Raw genomic sequence first — 16,984 nt, forward strand, 5'->3', positions numbered from 1 at the left:
CTTGGTTATCTGTTGTGTTTATTTATTGTTGGAAATAGACATTTAATATACAAAATACTCTCTGTGGCTACTTTATTAGATTCAGGAATCGAAGCCTCGGGTCTGCTTCTGCTGTAGCCCATCCTCTTCATGGTTTGATGTGTTGTGCATTCAGGGGAGCTTTTCTGCACACCACTGTATTACACATGGTTATCTGAGTAGGAACATGGAAGTCTACAGCACAGGAAAAGGCCATTCAGCCCACAATGGTGCAGCCCATCCACTTTGAGGTTCAACGTGTGTTCATAGATGTTCTTCTGCACACCGGCTATTTAACGCATGGTCACTTGAGTTACTGTTACCTTGAATCGGACTGGCCATTCTCCTCTTACCTTTCTCTTTGACAAAGAATTTTTGCCCACCAGGTGTTATTTTTTTTTGCTTTTGGCACCATTTTCTGTAAAGACTGTTGTGCATGAAAATCGCAGGAGATCAGAAGCTTATGAGAAACCAAAATCACCCTGTCTGGCACCAACAATCATTCCACAAAGTCACTTAGATCATACCTTCCCTAATCTGATGGTTGGTCTGAACAACAACTGAACCTCTTGACCATGTCCACATGCATTGAGTTGCTGATTAGATATTTACATTAACGAGCAAGTGTAAAGTGGCTACTGAGTATCATTACACGTTTTATTATCTGAGTTCATTCATGCATTGAATTGTCTGTAAATCTAGGAACCAGTTAATTCAATTATTTATTAAATAGTCCTGCAAGGTCACTAAATATCACTACGATTCATGTGCTATATCATATGACATGGGTGATTATGGTCTTTCCATGACCATGACTGTTCATGGCAAGTTTTTCTGCAGAAGTGGTTTACCAATGCCTTCTTCCCGACAGTGTCTTTACAAGATGGGTGATGTTAGTCATTATCAATACCCTTCGGAGATTGCCTGGTGTCAGTGGTCACATAACCAGGACTTGTGATATGCACCACCTGCTCCCATGGCTTCACATGACCCTGATCGGGGGGCTAAGCAGGTGCTACACCTTACCTGAGGGGGTCCCGCAGGCTAGCAGAGGGAAGAAGGACCTTACCCCTTTTTTTTGTAGAGACGTATCCCCATCCTGCCACCCAAATAATGATAATGAAAGTAATTACTATGATTACATTGTTCAATTAAAACAGAAAATGCTTAGCAGGTTAGGCAGCATCTGTGAAGGCAGAAATATTTCAGAACAATAAGCCTTCATCAGAGCTGACCATTTTTAGCATGGGCTGGAAGGGCTGCATGTAAGAAATTGCTGAATTAGAGTCATAGAGAAGTACAGCGCAGAAACAGCCCCTTCGGCCCATTAAGCCCATGGCAAAACCATTTAAACTGCCTACTCTCATCGACCTGCACCAGGACCACAGTCCTCCACACCCTTACCGTCCATGTACCTATCCAAACTTGTCTTAAACGTTGAAATTGAGCTCACATGCACCACTTGTGCTGGCAGCTCCTTCCACACTCTCACGACCCTCTGCGTGAAGAAGTTTCATCTCATGTTCCCCTTAAACTTCTCACCTTTCAACCTTAACCCATGACCTCTGGTTGAGGTCCCACCCAACCTCAGTGGAAAAAGCCTGCTTGCATTTACCCTATCTATACCCCTCATAACTTTGTATAGCTTTATCAAATCTCACCTCACTCTTCTACGTTCTAAAGAATACAGTCCTAACCTATTCAATATTTCCTTATAACTCAGGTCCTCCAGACACAGCAACATCCTTGTAAACTTTCTCTGAACTCTTTCAACCTTGTTTACATCTTTCCTGTAGGTAGGTGACCAAAACTGCGCACAACACTCCAAATTAGACCTCACCAACATCTTCTACAACTTCAATATAGAGTCTTTTTTTAGACAGTGGAACAATATTGGCTATCACCCAATCCTCTAGTTCCTCCCCAGTTAACTAAGGCCGATTTAAATACCTCTGCTAAGGCCCCAGCAATTTCTGCATTTGCCCCCCCCCCCCCCGCATAGGGTCCGAGGGAACAACTTGTCAGGCCCTGGAGATTTGTCTACCCGATTTGCCTCGGGGTAGAAAACACCTCCTTCTCTGTAACCTTGATGTCACTTTGCCTCATTTCTATAGACTCTGTATCCACCTCCTGAGTAAATACAGATACAAATAATCCATTTAATCTGCTTTTGAATCCCCATGAGTTACCATTCTGGTCTTCCAGAGGACCAGTTTTGTCCCTGCAGTCCTTTTGCTCTTAACATAACTCTAGAATCCATGGCATTCTCCTTCACTTTGTCTTTACACCTTCTTTTAGCCTTCCTGATTTCTTTAAGTGTTCTCCTGCATTTCTTGTACTCCATAAGCACCTCATTTGTTCCTAAAACCTGAGGACAAGTCTGGAGCTGGAGTCCCTAAGGCAGTCCGACGTTGCCTTCAACCTTGTTCTGGCAAGTCTTGCGACAACACTGGTGCCAAGCTGTATCGGCCCTTGCCCTTCCCTTGGACAACATCGGTGGCATGGAGAGGGGAGACTAGCAGCATGGGCAACTGCCAGTCTTCTATACAACCCTGCCCAGGCCTGCTCCCTGGAGACGATGCTCCATGACTTTCCAGGCGCAGATCCATGGTCTCGCGAGACTAATGGATGCCATACACCTGTTATGCACTTCCCTTTTATTTTAACCAGGACCTCAATATCTCTTGAAAACCAAGGTTCCCTGCACTTGTTCTCTTTAACTTTAATTCTGACAGGTACATACAAGATTTGTACTCTCAAAATTTCATTTTTGAAAGCCTCCCACTTACCAAGTACACCTTTGCCAGAAAACTGCCCTTCCCAAGCCACACATGCTAGATCATTTCTGATTCCATCAAAATTGGCCTTTCTCCAATTTAGAATCTCAACCCACAGACCAGACCTATCTCTTAACATATTTACTGAAACTAATGCACTGTAGTCATTGGATGCAAAGCGTTCCCCTACACAAACTTCTGTCACCTGTCCTGTCTCATTCCCTAATAGCAGTTCCAGCATCACACGCTCTCTCATTGGGACTTCTATGCACTGAAGGAAACTCTGAACACATTTGATAAACTCTATCTCATCTAGTCCATATAGTATGGGATTCCCAGTCAATATGCAGAAAGTTAACATCACCTATTATAACAAACTCATGTTTCTTGAAACAGTCTGCGATCTCTTTACAAATTTGATCCTCTAAATCCCTTGGACTGTTGGGTGGTCTGTGATGTAGCCCCATGTTAAATTCAGTATTAAATCCCAAGGCTTCTAATGTAACAGAAACTATTCCTTGAGTTTTCATTGGACTTCATGAGAACAGTGAAGTCAAACATGGAGAACTGAAGCAGAGTGCGATGGAAAATTAAAATGACAGCAAACGCTATGTACTGCGCAGATGCTGGGGTCAAAGCAACACGTACAACAAGCTGGAGGAACTCAGCAGGTCGGGCAGCATCCGTGGAAATGAGCAGTCAACTTTTCGGGCCGAACCCCTTCGTCAGGACTGAAGAGGGAGGGGGCAGGGGCCCTATAAAGAAGGTGGGGGGAGAGTGGGAAGAAGGCTGAAAAACCAGTAAGGGAAAAGATCAAGGGGTGGGGGAGGGGAAGCAGGGAGGGGATAGGCAGGAGAGGTGAAGGAGGAATGTAAGGGGAAAACACTGTGTAGTAGAAGAAAGCAGAATCATGAGAGAGGAGGCAGAGTGAAACTGGGGTGGGGGAAGGGAGAGGGAGGGAATTACCAAAAATTGGAGAATTCAATGTTCATGCCAAGGGGCTGGAGGGTTGTCCCTGAAAGTGGCATCACAGGTAGATAGGGTCTTAAAGAGATCTTTTAGCACATTGGCCTTCATAAATCAATGTATTGTTTTATTGTTTTTTAGGAGTTATGATGCTGTGTTGAAGTTTTATAAGCCATTGCTGAGGCCTAATTTGGAGTATTGTGTCCCGTTCTGGACACCTGCATACAGGATAAGTTTGAAAGCCAAGGTAGTGCAGCTGGTAGTGTGATGCTATTACAGCCCGGGGCTTTGGAGATTGGAGTTCAATTCTGGCATCATCTGTTAGAAAGTTTGTAGCTTCTTCCCATGTACATACGCATTTCCTCTGGCTGCCCTCGTTTATCCCTCACAGGCCAAAAGACATTCTGTTTAGTAGGTTATTGGTCATTGTAAATTATCTGTGGTTAGGCTAGGGTTAAATAGTTGGCTGCTGGGCAGCCTGTTCCATGTGGTATCTCATAAGTAAACATAAATAAATAAAGTACAGAGAACGTTTACAAGGATGTTGCCAAGACTGAGTTATAGGGAAAGACTTACAGCTGAGAACTTTATTTCCTGGGAGAGGAAAGGAATCGGAGAAAATAATCTCCGCGGGAGAGGAGAGAATTTGGAGGGAATAATCTCTGCGGGAGAGGAGGGGAATCGGAGGGAATAATCTCCGTGGGAGGAGGGGAATCGGGGAATAATCTCCACGGGAGGAGAGGAATTGGAGGGAATAATCTCTGGGAGAGGTGAGGAATCAGAGGAATAATCTCTGCAGGAGGAGAGTAATTGGAGGGAATAATCTCCGCGGGAGGAGTGGAATCAGAGGAATAATCTCCGCAGGAGGAGAGGAATCGGAGGGAATAACCTCCATGCGGGAGGAGGGGAATCGGAGGGAATAACCTCCGCGAGAGGAGAGGAATCAGAGGAATAATCTCTGCAGGAGGAGAGTAATTGGAGGGAATAATCTCCGCGGGAGGAGTGGAATCAGAGGAATAATCTCCGCAGGAGGAGAGGAATCGGAGGGAATAACCTCCATGCGGGAGGAGAGGAATCGGAGGGAATAACCTCCGCGGGAGGAGAGGAATCGGGGGAATAATCTCTGCTGGAGGAGAGGAATCGGGGAATAACCTCTGCGGGAGAGGAGAGGAATTAGAGGGAATAATCTCCGTGGGAGGAGAGGAATCGGAGGGAATAATCTCCGTGGGAGAGGAGAGGAATTGGAGGGAATAATCTCTGGGAGAGGAGAGAAATCAGAGGGAATAATCTCCATGAGAGAGGAGAGGAAGATACAGCTGCTTGTGCCATCATGTTGAGTGAAAAATGATCTTCAGACCCTGCAGCAGACATGCTGAAAGGAGATAAAACAAACATGAAACATAATTGCTATTCTACTGTTTTCTATAAATTTTACAATCTTTTAACAAGTAACCATACGGTAACTGCAAATGATCTCAGATAAATCCACTGATCACCAAGAAATGGCAGGTTGCTTCTCAACTGGGGGTACTGATTTAATATTGAAAGCTCTAGACAGAGTGTATGTGGAGAGAATGTTTCCTATAGTGGGGGAATCAGAGAAACAACCACAACGGAGACGAGGAGGAATTTCTTTCACCAGAGAGTGGTGAATCTATGGAATTTATTGCTGGTGACAGCTCTGGAAATCAAGTCACAGAGTATATTTCAATCTGAGCCTTAAAGGGCGTTATAGCTTATGGGGAGAAGGCAGAATTGTGTTGGGAGGGATAATAAATCAGCCAAGATGGACCAGCAGAGCAGATTCTATAGGCCAAATGGTTTAATTCTTCTCCGGTGTCTTCTGGTCTATGGTTAATTTTCTAAAGTACATCTCTTACACAATTGTTGCAAATAACAAGTAAGGTAATCATATCCTCTGGTGTTACTGGAGCAAGTCTTCAACCCGTCACAAGCTAATTGATTCTTTTCTGTTTATTTATTCAGAAGCTTCCCATTTACAATATTAATATTTGTTCATAAACAGCTCCAGGATTTATACCTTTTCCTTTGTATTTGATATCCAAAAAGAAAAAAAGCCAAAGCAGTTAGTTGTTCAATTAAAAAAAACACAGATTCTGCAGATGCTGAAAATCCAGAGCAACACACACAAAATGCTGAGGAACTCAGCAGGTCAGGCAGCATCTATGGAGGGGAATAAACAGTCAAAAAATTGGACCAAGGCCCTGCAGATTGACTGTTCATACCCCCCACAGATGCTGCCTGACCTGCTGAGTTCCTCCAGCATTTTGTGCCTGTCATTTAAATAAGATATATAGTTTCGGGGCTGGTTGATAGCACCCCTGGGCAGAGGCAAAATGTTCCAACATTTCTCTTCCATTTGATAGTTCTCTATGCCAAAACATCGTGAGTGCCCGATATTTAAAATAACAATTGCTTCTTAACTTTGAGACCTTTTCCGTCAACACTTCAGAACAAAAAAAATTAAATGCTCGTTTCAGCAAGAATATAGGAATTGAAACGGCCACAAGAGCAGAACTGGGCCGTTCAGCTCATCGTGTCTGCTCGGCATTCTATTTCAGCTGAATTATTTCCCCTCCCAACCCTGTTCTCCTGCCTTCCCTCTGTAATCTTTGACACCCTTATTAATCAAAAACCTGTCAACCTCTGCTTTAAACATACTCAGTAACCTAGCATGTACAGGCATCTTTAGCAATGAGTTCCACACCCACTGGCAAAATAAGCTCCTCCTCATCTCTGTTCCAAATGGACACCCTGCAATTCTGCTGTGCCCTCTGGCCCTGGACTCTCCAATTATTGAAAACATCCTCTCCGTTCCCATTCTATCCAAGGCTTTCAGTATTTTTTAGATTTCACTTTTATTCCTCTAAACTCAAGTGAGTACACGCCCAGAATCATCAAACACAACGGTGGCGTTCAGTCATATAGAGATTCGGTTCCTAACACTCAAATCCACATCAACTTCTTTTGGGTTAATCTTTGTTCGAAAACGAGCATGAAATTATTATAAAATAGCTCACTTGGGCGAGATGTAAAATGCAGGGATGAAAGAGGACGAAGAATGGATTCGAACCAGGATTGGCAGCTGCCAGTTGTGAAGATGTTGCTGATTCCAGTTCTTTACCCTGCTAGAGAGGAGCTTCTTTGGCGACCTTGGCCACCATTCATTTGAATAAAATCAGCAGAAGCATGGATTTAAAGAGGCGCGAGGTTTTCAGGAAACAGTTTGGCATTTCAGAAAGATGACTCACGTACTGTGCGAACAGATGGTCTCGCAAGCAGACTCTACAGTGTGATTATGTTGGAGCAAATTTTAACCCACATATCAGTCTGTGTTTCATTTACTCTGAAAACTTGTATCTGCCTTTTCCTTTCTTACGTGAAGTTTGTTATAAATAGAATCAATGAGCAAGAGTCATGAGCAATGGTGGGATGTGGGCAGGGTGTCACTTCATTAAACTGAACCAGCACGTAATTTTCTCACCTACACCCAGTGCAAATCAGAAATTCGGGCACATTTTGTAATTATTGTTGTTAACCATTCCTTTTAATTTTCGTATTTGTTACCTTCAAACTCTGATGTAGCAGGAGACTTGCTCAAGTCAGCCGACAGATTATTCAGTCTCTAATGTTATTTCATTTTGTCCATAATAAAATAATAATTCATTCTTGCTTGAGTCATAGGACACCACAGCACAGAAAGAGGCACTTCGGCCCATCTAGTCCATGCTGAACTGGTCCCATCGACCTGCACCAAAACCGTAACTCTTCATACCCTCCCATCCACATACATCACCGATCCCAGTTTCTCTTAATTGTGGAAAATGAACCTGCATTCACCACTTCCGCTGGTAGCTCATTCCACACTCTGGATAAGAAGTTCCCTCTTTAAACATTTCACTTTTCACCTCTAGTCTCACCCAACTTTCATTCATTTTGGCTGAACTACTGAGGTAGTGTCACTCCCAGAAAGGCATTATGGCAGACTAAACTGTTTGGTTATGAACCTTTTGTGGGCGAACACAGTTTACGATTTGAATACAAAACTTACTTTCAGGTATCATTGCATATTTTATCTACAATTACGACAAAATTATATGCTATGGGTTGTCAAGATGCAGGAGTGCTTAATGTCATTTCCTGTACTTAAGTGCAATGGAGAACAAAGTAATTATCACTCCGGACCTGATGCTACTCTTCTGCCGAGTCCCATCTACCTAATCTCATCCAGTTGTTACTCTGTTAAATTGCTCTTCAATCAGGGCTTGGGCTTCCCTGGTACTCTGCCCTTTATGGAACTAGTACACCCTCTGTACTCACTGCGTAAGGTTTTAAGGTGATAAAGTGCCCAGAGTGCACTTTACAGTAAAGCATTAGACAACTGAACACAGAAACTTCAAGCCAATTAAAACCAACCATGCATTGATTTGTAGCCTTTGGCCACCTACTATCCCAGTGATTTCAAGCAGTAGATAGAAATAAAGAAGGAAAATGGATGATTTTACTAAATGATCCTATATTCACTAAACGACAGGTGAACCACAGGGATGTGTGCTTAGCCCCCTGCTCTACTCACTTTACACTTATGACTGTGTGGCTAAGCACAGTTCCAATGCCATATTCAAGTTTGCTGATGACACACTGGCATTGGCTGAATCAAAGGAGGGAGATTGAAAGTCTGGCTGAGTGGTGCCATAGCAGCAACCCCTTAATGTCAGCAAGCCCAAGGAGCTGTTAATTGACTTCAGGAGGAGGAAACCAGAGGTCCATGAGCTGGTTCTCTGGAGGATCAGAGGTGGAGAGGGTCTGCAACTTTAAATTCCTAGGGTGTTATTATTTTGGAGCAAGTGACCTGGACCCAGCACATACACCAAGTGCAATAATGAGGAAAGCGCAGCAGCACCTCTAATTGTGAAGATTCAGCATGACATCTAAAACTTCGACAAACTTCTATAGATGTGCAGTAGAGAATATATACAATGCTTTTGAATGGAAATCCTACAAAAGGTTGCAGATACAGCCCAGTCCATCACAGGGAAAGCCCCTCCCCACCACTGAACACACCTACATGAAACAGGAGAGCGATGGATGAAAGCAGCATCCATCATCAGAGGCCCCCACCACCCAGGCCATGCTCTTGTCTTGCTGCTACGGTCAGGAAAAAGGTACAGGAGCCTCAGGACTCACACCGCCAGGTTCAGGGAGTTATTGCCCCTCAACCATCAGGCTCTTGAACCAAAGGTAATAACTTCATTCAACTTTATTTGCTCCATCTTGAAATGTTCCCACTACCAACGGACTCACTTCAAAGACTCTTCATCTCACGTTCTCAACATTATTACTTACTTATTAATTATTATTTCCTTCTTTTGTATTTGTACAGTTGGTGGTCTTTTGCACACTTGAGTTGGTACAGACTTCCATTGATTCTATCATTCTATGGACGTATAGAGTATGCCCTCAAGAAAATGGATCTCAGGGCTGTACATGGTAACATATACATACTTTGATAATAAATTTAATTTGAGCTGGTCTATTTGTGTTGTGTGTTCATTACCACGTGTGTCTTCTTTTCACTGCTACTGTAGAGTAATGTAATTTGTGGAAACCTACATAATTCACAACTGCGGACATTGAGTTTGGATTCACTTTAGAGGCTGGTCTGATGTGATGACATAATTACTGAAGGATTTTTAGAGCACTCTTGCGTTCAGGTTTTGGAGTTCAATAAATGTGTTGTCATGGCTTCTCTTAAAGCGCTTCAATGTCATTTTATTTGCGAAAACCTACATTGGTGACTCCAACGCTCTAGGACAAGTCCAGAGTTATTGGACATGTCTGCCAGCCCAGTTGCTTTGCAACTGCCAGAGTTTTCGAAGCAAAATCCCATTGTTTGGCTTGTGCAACCAGAGGCCCAACTTGTGCTGCAAGAAACCACTGCCGACAACACTACGTTCTACTACGTGGTACTGTCACTAGGAATCTCCACGGCTGCAAGAGTGGTGAGTCCACTAGAACACACGCCTAAACAGAATAAATACTGATTGCTGAAAACTCATCTTTTACAGACTTCTGGTCTAGCGGAGTCTGAGCGCGCCAAACAGCTGCTCTCCTTGTCCAGCCTCAGTGATGCTAGGCCTTCGGAGCTAATGGACCACATGCTGTCTCTCCTGGGAAATCATCCTCATTTTATTTTAAAAACTCTTCATGCAGCAAATGCCTGATCAAGTTTGCAGAGCCCTCACTAATGCATCAGTGAAGGACTACAGGGAGCTGGCTAAAATGGCTGATAGTCGACACTCATCCAGGCAGTGATGCATCATTCCTCTTCCTTTCTCCACCTCAATAAGCTCGGTCAGCAACACACCCAATATAAGGACACCCATGGCCGCTAAATAGAGGACACCCGGTCTGTGTTTTTTTTATCAAGTTTGCTTTGGTACGAATGCTAGGAAGACCCGATTGTTTTTGCAGCTTTGACACTGTCAGTGCATTGGGACATCAGAGGTCTGTGAACACCGTGGGTTCTAGCTGCCAGTGATGTCTACTGTTCATTATGGACACCCTTTCAAGGTGACGTGGGTTCTCGAGTGAGTGTGCTGCCAGCTTTGCCTATAGATGAGAAGGCAAAGAGTGATGAAACCTTACTGGAGGTTGCCAGTGGCAGCAGGATGCAGACCTAAAGGACACGATGGGTGACACTATCCTCCAGTGGGCGACATTACACTTGGGTGTAATCCACTTCATCCTGGCTAAAGTGGTTAGACCTCTGCTCAGTGCAGATTTCCTGTCTGCCCAAAGGAATATCAGCTGATCTTAAGAACTGCCAGCTTGTGAATGTCAAGGACTCACCCACTGCCACACGTGAGTTTACTCGACTGCTGGGAGAACTCCCAAACCTCGGCAAGCCCACATTCTCCACTACAGTAACAAAACATTGGTTCGAGCACCACATTTCTACAATTTGTCTGCCAGTCCATGCCCACATGCATAGACTGGACCCAGAAAAGCTGGCAACTGTGAAGGCTGAGTTTGCCAATATGAAAAGACTTGGCATTGTACGCTGGTTTAAAGGCCCCTGGGCTTCACCCCTCTGTATGGTCCCCTATGTGCTATGGCGGTTGCCGCCCACTTGGTGATTACCGACGCCTCAATGAGGCCTCCAACCCCCAATTGTTACCCGGTCCCACACTTCAGCACATTCAGCAGGGAAGTTAATTTTTTCCAACGTCAGTCAAGTTAGGGGCATCTGTGCGCTCAGAAGACATTCCCAAAATAGCTGCGATAACCCTGTTTGGTCTCTTTGAGATCCTGCACATGCTGTTTGGGCTGAAAAATGCAGCACATACTTCCCAGCGGCTGATGGACTCTGTAGTAAAAGAGTGAGATTTTCTTTTTGTTTGCCTGGATGACATACTTGTTGCCAATGTATCCAAATCTGAACATGTATCGTGTCTCTGCATTGTTTTGAAGTGGTTAAGCCAACCCAAGTTTATTACTAACCCTGCTAAATGTCAGTTTGGGTTGACAGCCACTGATTTTCTCTGCCATCGCATCTCCACAGAAGGTGCGAAACCCCTCCCATCAAAAGTAGCCACTGTTATGGATTTCCCACTGTCCCTGCCTTACTAAAAATCTACAGGAGTTTTTAGGAATGGTGAATTTCTGATTCATTCCATGAGCTGTTGAAAATATGCTCCCCCTGTATAGTGAGCTTAAAAACAATACCCCTTATCAAGTGCTTGACAGGTCAGCAGAGATAACCAGGGCATTTGATGATACCTAACAAGCTCTTTCCAACAAAACCCTGCTGGTGCACCCTCTCCCCAACACACCCATAACATTTACTACTGACACTTCAGACTGTGCTGTGGGTGCTGTGCACAAACAGTTGCTCGGAGGTGTGTAGCAGCCATTTGCCTTCTTCAGACGGCAACTTGTCCCCCCGGAGGACAATACAGCATGTTTGACCGTGAGCTTCTCGGTCTCTATCTGGCTGTCCACCATTTTCATTTCCTTCTAGAGGGTCACCATTTCACAGCGTTCATTCACCACAAACCTCCTGTGCACGCGATGGCCAAAATATCAGACCCTTGTTCTGCATGGCAGCAATACCACCTGGCTTACGTATCCGAGTTCATAACTGATACAGAGCACGTCAAGGGGAAAATTAATGCCATGGCTGATTGCCTCTCATGGCCGGCTGTTGAGGTCATACACATAAGGTTTGACGGTGCCGGCATGGCTGCCAACCAAGCTACTGACTCAGAGGCCCAGGCTTTCCGAACAGCAGTCACAGGCCTGCGGTCGGCTGACATTAATTTTTGGGGAAGCTGGTATTTTTCTCCTGTGCGATGTATGAATCTGTCATCCCCGCCCCGTAATGCCCGCAAACTGGAGATAGACTGTTTTTGACTCCATATGTGGCCTCTCACATCTGGGCTGGAAGACCTCAGAGAAAGCGGTTGCACTAAAGTTTGTTCGGCGTGGCTTTAGAAAGGACGTTTGTGAGTGAGATTTTCTTTTTGTTTACCTTGATGACATATTTTTGCCACTGCTTCATTCCATGAGCTGCTGAACTTATGCTCCCCCTGTATAGGGTGCTTAAAGACAATATCCCAATCAAGTGCTTGACTGGTCAGCGGACATGACCAGAGCATTTGATAATACCAAACGCGTTCTTTCCAACACAACCCTACCGACGCACCCGCTCCCCAACACAACCACAGCCATTACTACTGATGCCTCAGACTATGCTGTGGGTGCTGTACACAGACAGCTAGTCGAAGGCATGTGGCGGCCACTAGAAAGGAATCACAGCATGTTTGATTGTGAACTTCTCGGTCTCTATCTTGCTGTCTGTCATTTTAGTTTTCTTCTAGAGGGTCGCCACTTCACAGTGTTCGTTGACCACAAACCCCTCTTGCACAGATTGGCCAAAATATCGGACCCTTGATCTGCAAGGCAGCAACGCCCCCTGGCCTACATATCAGAGTTCACAACCGATACACAGCATATCACAGGGGGAAATTAATGCTGTGGCTGATCGCTTCTCACAGGCAGAAAAATGCACATAGAAGTTGACTATGCCAGCATGGCAACGATCAAGCTTCTTGACCCAGGCTTACCGAACAGCAGTCATGGGCCTGCGGCTGGCTGACGTTAAGTTCAGGGAAGCTAAGTTTCTCTCCTGTGCGGACTGTTTTTAATTCTGTACACATCCGGGCCGGAAGGCCTCACAGAAACTGATCTTACCGTATCTCCTTACCGTGGTGGACCGTACCGCCAGGTGGCCAGAGGTCTCCCTTCGAGCATCGATGACAGCCGTAGACACGACTCGGATGCTCATGAGCAGTTGAGTTACTCGACTTGGCACCCCATCTGATATTTCCTCTGACCATGTTCCCCAGTTTATATTGGACCTGTGGGCTGTGACGGCCTAGGACCTCAGTGTTGGGCTACATCACACCATGGCATATTAATGGCCTATGTGAGCAGTTTCACCGCTCCTTGAAGGCTGCTCTGAGGGATTTCCTGACTGATGTGTGTTGGCATGATCATCTCCCTGGGTCCCATTGGGGCTCAGAACAGCTCCAAAAGAGGGCCTGGAGTCATCCGGGGTTGAGCTGGTATATGGGCAGCCGTTTGAATGTCAGGTTTTCTCAGCAGCATCCTCTGCTAGGACCTACTGGGCAAAATGTTTCAGACTCTTAGTGGGTCAGTGGCAGTTTGACTCCCTGCCGGAGGAGAATGGAGCTTTTGATTGGAGCACCAGGCATCTCCTGTGTCTGGGAGTCTACCCGAGTCCTCCTGAGGACCTGGCTGGCGGACTGTAAGGTCCTGGAGGTGAAAGTCACGGCCCAGCTGGATCGAGAGGACAGCCAGAGACTACATCAGATACATTAAATTGGAGCAGATGGATGAAATCCTTTCCAGCCCTTTACCCTCACTACCCACCTGGATTCACCTGTCACCTTCTAGCTATAAGACCATAAGACATAGGAGCAGAATTAGGCCATTCCATCATGGTTGATCCTGGATCCCACCCAAACCCATACATCTGCCTTCTCGCCATATCCTTTGATGCCCCATGACCAATTAAACCATCAACTTCCACCTTAAATATACCCATGGACTTGACCTCCACTACAGTCTGTGGCAGAGCATTCCTTAGATTCACCATGGTCTGGCTAAAAAAAAATTCCTCCTTACCTTTGTTCTAAAAGGTCACCCCTCAATTTTGAGGCTGTGCCCTCTAGTTCTGGATAACCCCACCATAGGACACATCCTCTTCACACCCACCCTATATAGTCCTTTCAACATTTGATAGGTTTCAAAGAGATCCTCGCATATTTTTCTAAGTTCCAGTGAGTACAGGCCCAAAACTGACCAACGCTTTTCATATGTTAACCCCTTCATTCCTGGAATCATCCTTGCGAACCTCCTCAAGACTTTCTTCAAGGACAACATGTCCTTTCTGAGATATGGGGCCCAAAACTGTTGACAATACTCCAAGTGCAGCCTGACTAGTGTCTTATAGTCTCAGCATTATCTCCTCACTTTTATATCCTTGTCCCCTTGAAATAAATGCCAACATTGCATTTGCCTTCTTTACTACAGACTCAACTTGTAAATTAATCTTCTAGGACTCTTGCACAATGACTCCTAAGTCCCTCTGAACCTCTGATGTTTGAATTTTTTCCCCATTTAGATAATAGTCCGCACAATTGTTCCTTTTAATAAAATACATTATCATATATTTCCCAAAGCAGTATTCCATCTGCCACAATTTTGCCCATCCTTCCAATTTGGATAAGTCCTGTTGCAATCACATTGCTTCCTGGCACCACCTACCCCTTCACCTATCTTCATATCATCTGCAAACTTTGCCACAAAGCCATCAATTCCATTATCTAAATCTAAATGTAAAAATTAGTGGTCGCAACACTGACCCGAGGAACACTAGTCACTGACAGCCAACTAGAAAAGGCCTCCTTTATTCCCACTTGCTGCATCCTGCCCGTCAGCCATTCCTCTATCCTCTACAGGTGTTATCTTTCCTGTAACACCATAGGATTTTATCTTGTTAAGCAACCTCATGTGTGGCACCTTATCAAAAGTCTCTGAAAATCTAAGTAAATGATATCCACTGCTTCTCCTTTGTTCACCCTGCTTGTTACTTCCTTTAAGAATTCTAACAGATTTGTCAGGCAAGATTTCCATTTACAGAAACCATGCTGACTTTGACTTACTTTGTCGTTAGTCTCCAAGCACCACAAAACCTCATCCTTGATAATAGACTTCAACACTTTCCCAACCACTGAGGCTATGCTAACTGGCCTATAATTTCCTTTCTTTTTGCCTTCCTCCCTTCTTAAAGAGTGGAGTAACATTTGCAACCTTCCAGTCCTCAGGGATCCTGCAAGAATTAAGTGATTCTTGAAAGATCATGACCAATGCATCCATATTTCTTCAACAACCTCTCTCAGGACTCTGGGATGTAGTCCATCTGGACCAGGTGACTTATCCACCTTAAGACCTTTGAATCTGCCTAGCATTTTATCCTTTGTAATAGCAATGGCCCTCACTCCTGCTCCTTGACACTCACTGACTTCTGGCACACTGTTAGTGACTTCCACAGTGAAGATAGATGCAAAGTACCCATTAAGTTCATCTGCCATTTCTTTGTCCCCCATTACTACCTCACCAGCATCATTTTCCAGTGGTCCAATATCAAATCTTACCTCCCTTTTACTCTTTATGTAACTGAAAAAACTTCTAGTATCCTGCTTTATATTATTGGCTCTCTGATTTAGATTCCTTTTGTACAGGTCCTACCTGCCCCAGAAGAGTTCCTATTTATCCAGAAATCTGAATCCCTGCTCCAGCCACACATTTATTCGCCACCTCATTCTATTCCTATCCTGTCGTGTGGCACAGGCAGTAATTCCGAGATTACTACCCTTGAGGTCCTGCTTCTCAGCTTCCTTCCCAACTCCCTGTATTTTTTTTTCCAGGATCTCCTCTCTTTTTCTACTCATGTCATTGGTACCAATATGTACCATGGCTACTGGCTGCTCACTCTCCTTTTCCAGGAGATTGTGGATGTATCCAGAAACACCGCCGACCCTGGCACCTCGCAGGCAAGCTACCATCTGTGTTTCCTTTTCACGTCCACAGAGTCGCCTATCTGTCCCCGATTATAGAGTCCCCTATCACTGCTGCCATCCTCTTCAGTTCTCTACCCTTCTGAGCCACAGGGCCAAAGACACAGCCACTGTTGCTTCCCCCAGTGATGTTGTCCCCCTCCAACAGTACTAAAAATGGTGTACTTATTGTTGAGAGGGACGGCCACAGGGGGTGCTCTCTACAACCTGACGTTCTCCCTCACCCCTCCTGACAATGACCAATTTGTATGTCTCCTGTAGCCTTGGGGTCACTACCTCCCTGTAACTCCTATCTATCACTGCTTCACTTTCCCTAACAAGGCAAAGATCATTGAGCTACAGCTCCAGTTCCCTAACATGGTTTCCTAAGAGCTGCATCTCGATGCACCTGGTGCAGATGTGGCCATCAGGAATCTGGAAGTCTCCTGGAAATCCCACATCTGACACTGAGAACAGAACACTGGCGCTGTAGACATAACCCCCTATTCTTTCTAGAGTTAATTTAGAATAAGAAATAAGGAATGAACTTACCTACTTATCGTCCTTCTCCACGCCCCACCTTTTTATTGCCTTCCTTCTCTATTCCTGTCCAGTCTGGATGAAGGGTCTTAATCCAAAACATCAACTGTTCAGTCATTTCCATAGATGCTGCATGACCTGCTGCGATACTCCAGCATTTTGTGTGTGTTGCATTATCAGAACTGGTTAGCTCAATTAAAAACAGTTAACTTGACTTTTGTCAAGATGTGCTTGGTGATGGGATCCCATTGGAGGTGGCCCCTCCCTTCCTGTTCTCGATCTCACCGTCTCTATCTCTGGAGACAGCTTATCCACTGATGTCTATGGCAGATCCACAGACTCTCACAGCTACCTGGACTATACCTCATTCCACCTTACTTGTAAAAACACCACCCCCTTCTCCCAATTCCTCTGACTCTGCCGCATCTGCTCTCAGGAGATGGGTTTTTTCATTCTAGAACGAAGGAGATGTCCTCCTTTTTCAAAGAAAGGGGCTTCCCCTCCTCCACCATCAAT

This window comes from Hypanus sabinus, chromosome 10, assembly GCF_030144855.1.
Source record: "Hypanus sabinus isolate sHypSab1 chromosome 10, sHypSab1.hap1, whole genome shotgun sequence".
NCBI lineage: Eukaryota > Metazoa > Chordata > Chondrichthyes > Myliobatiformes > Dasyatidae > Hypanus > Hypanus sabinus.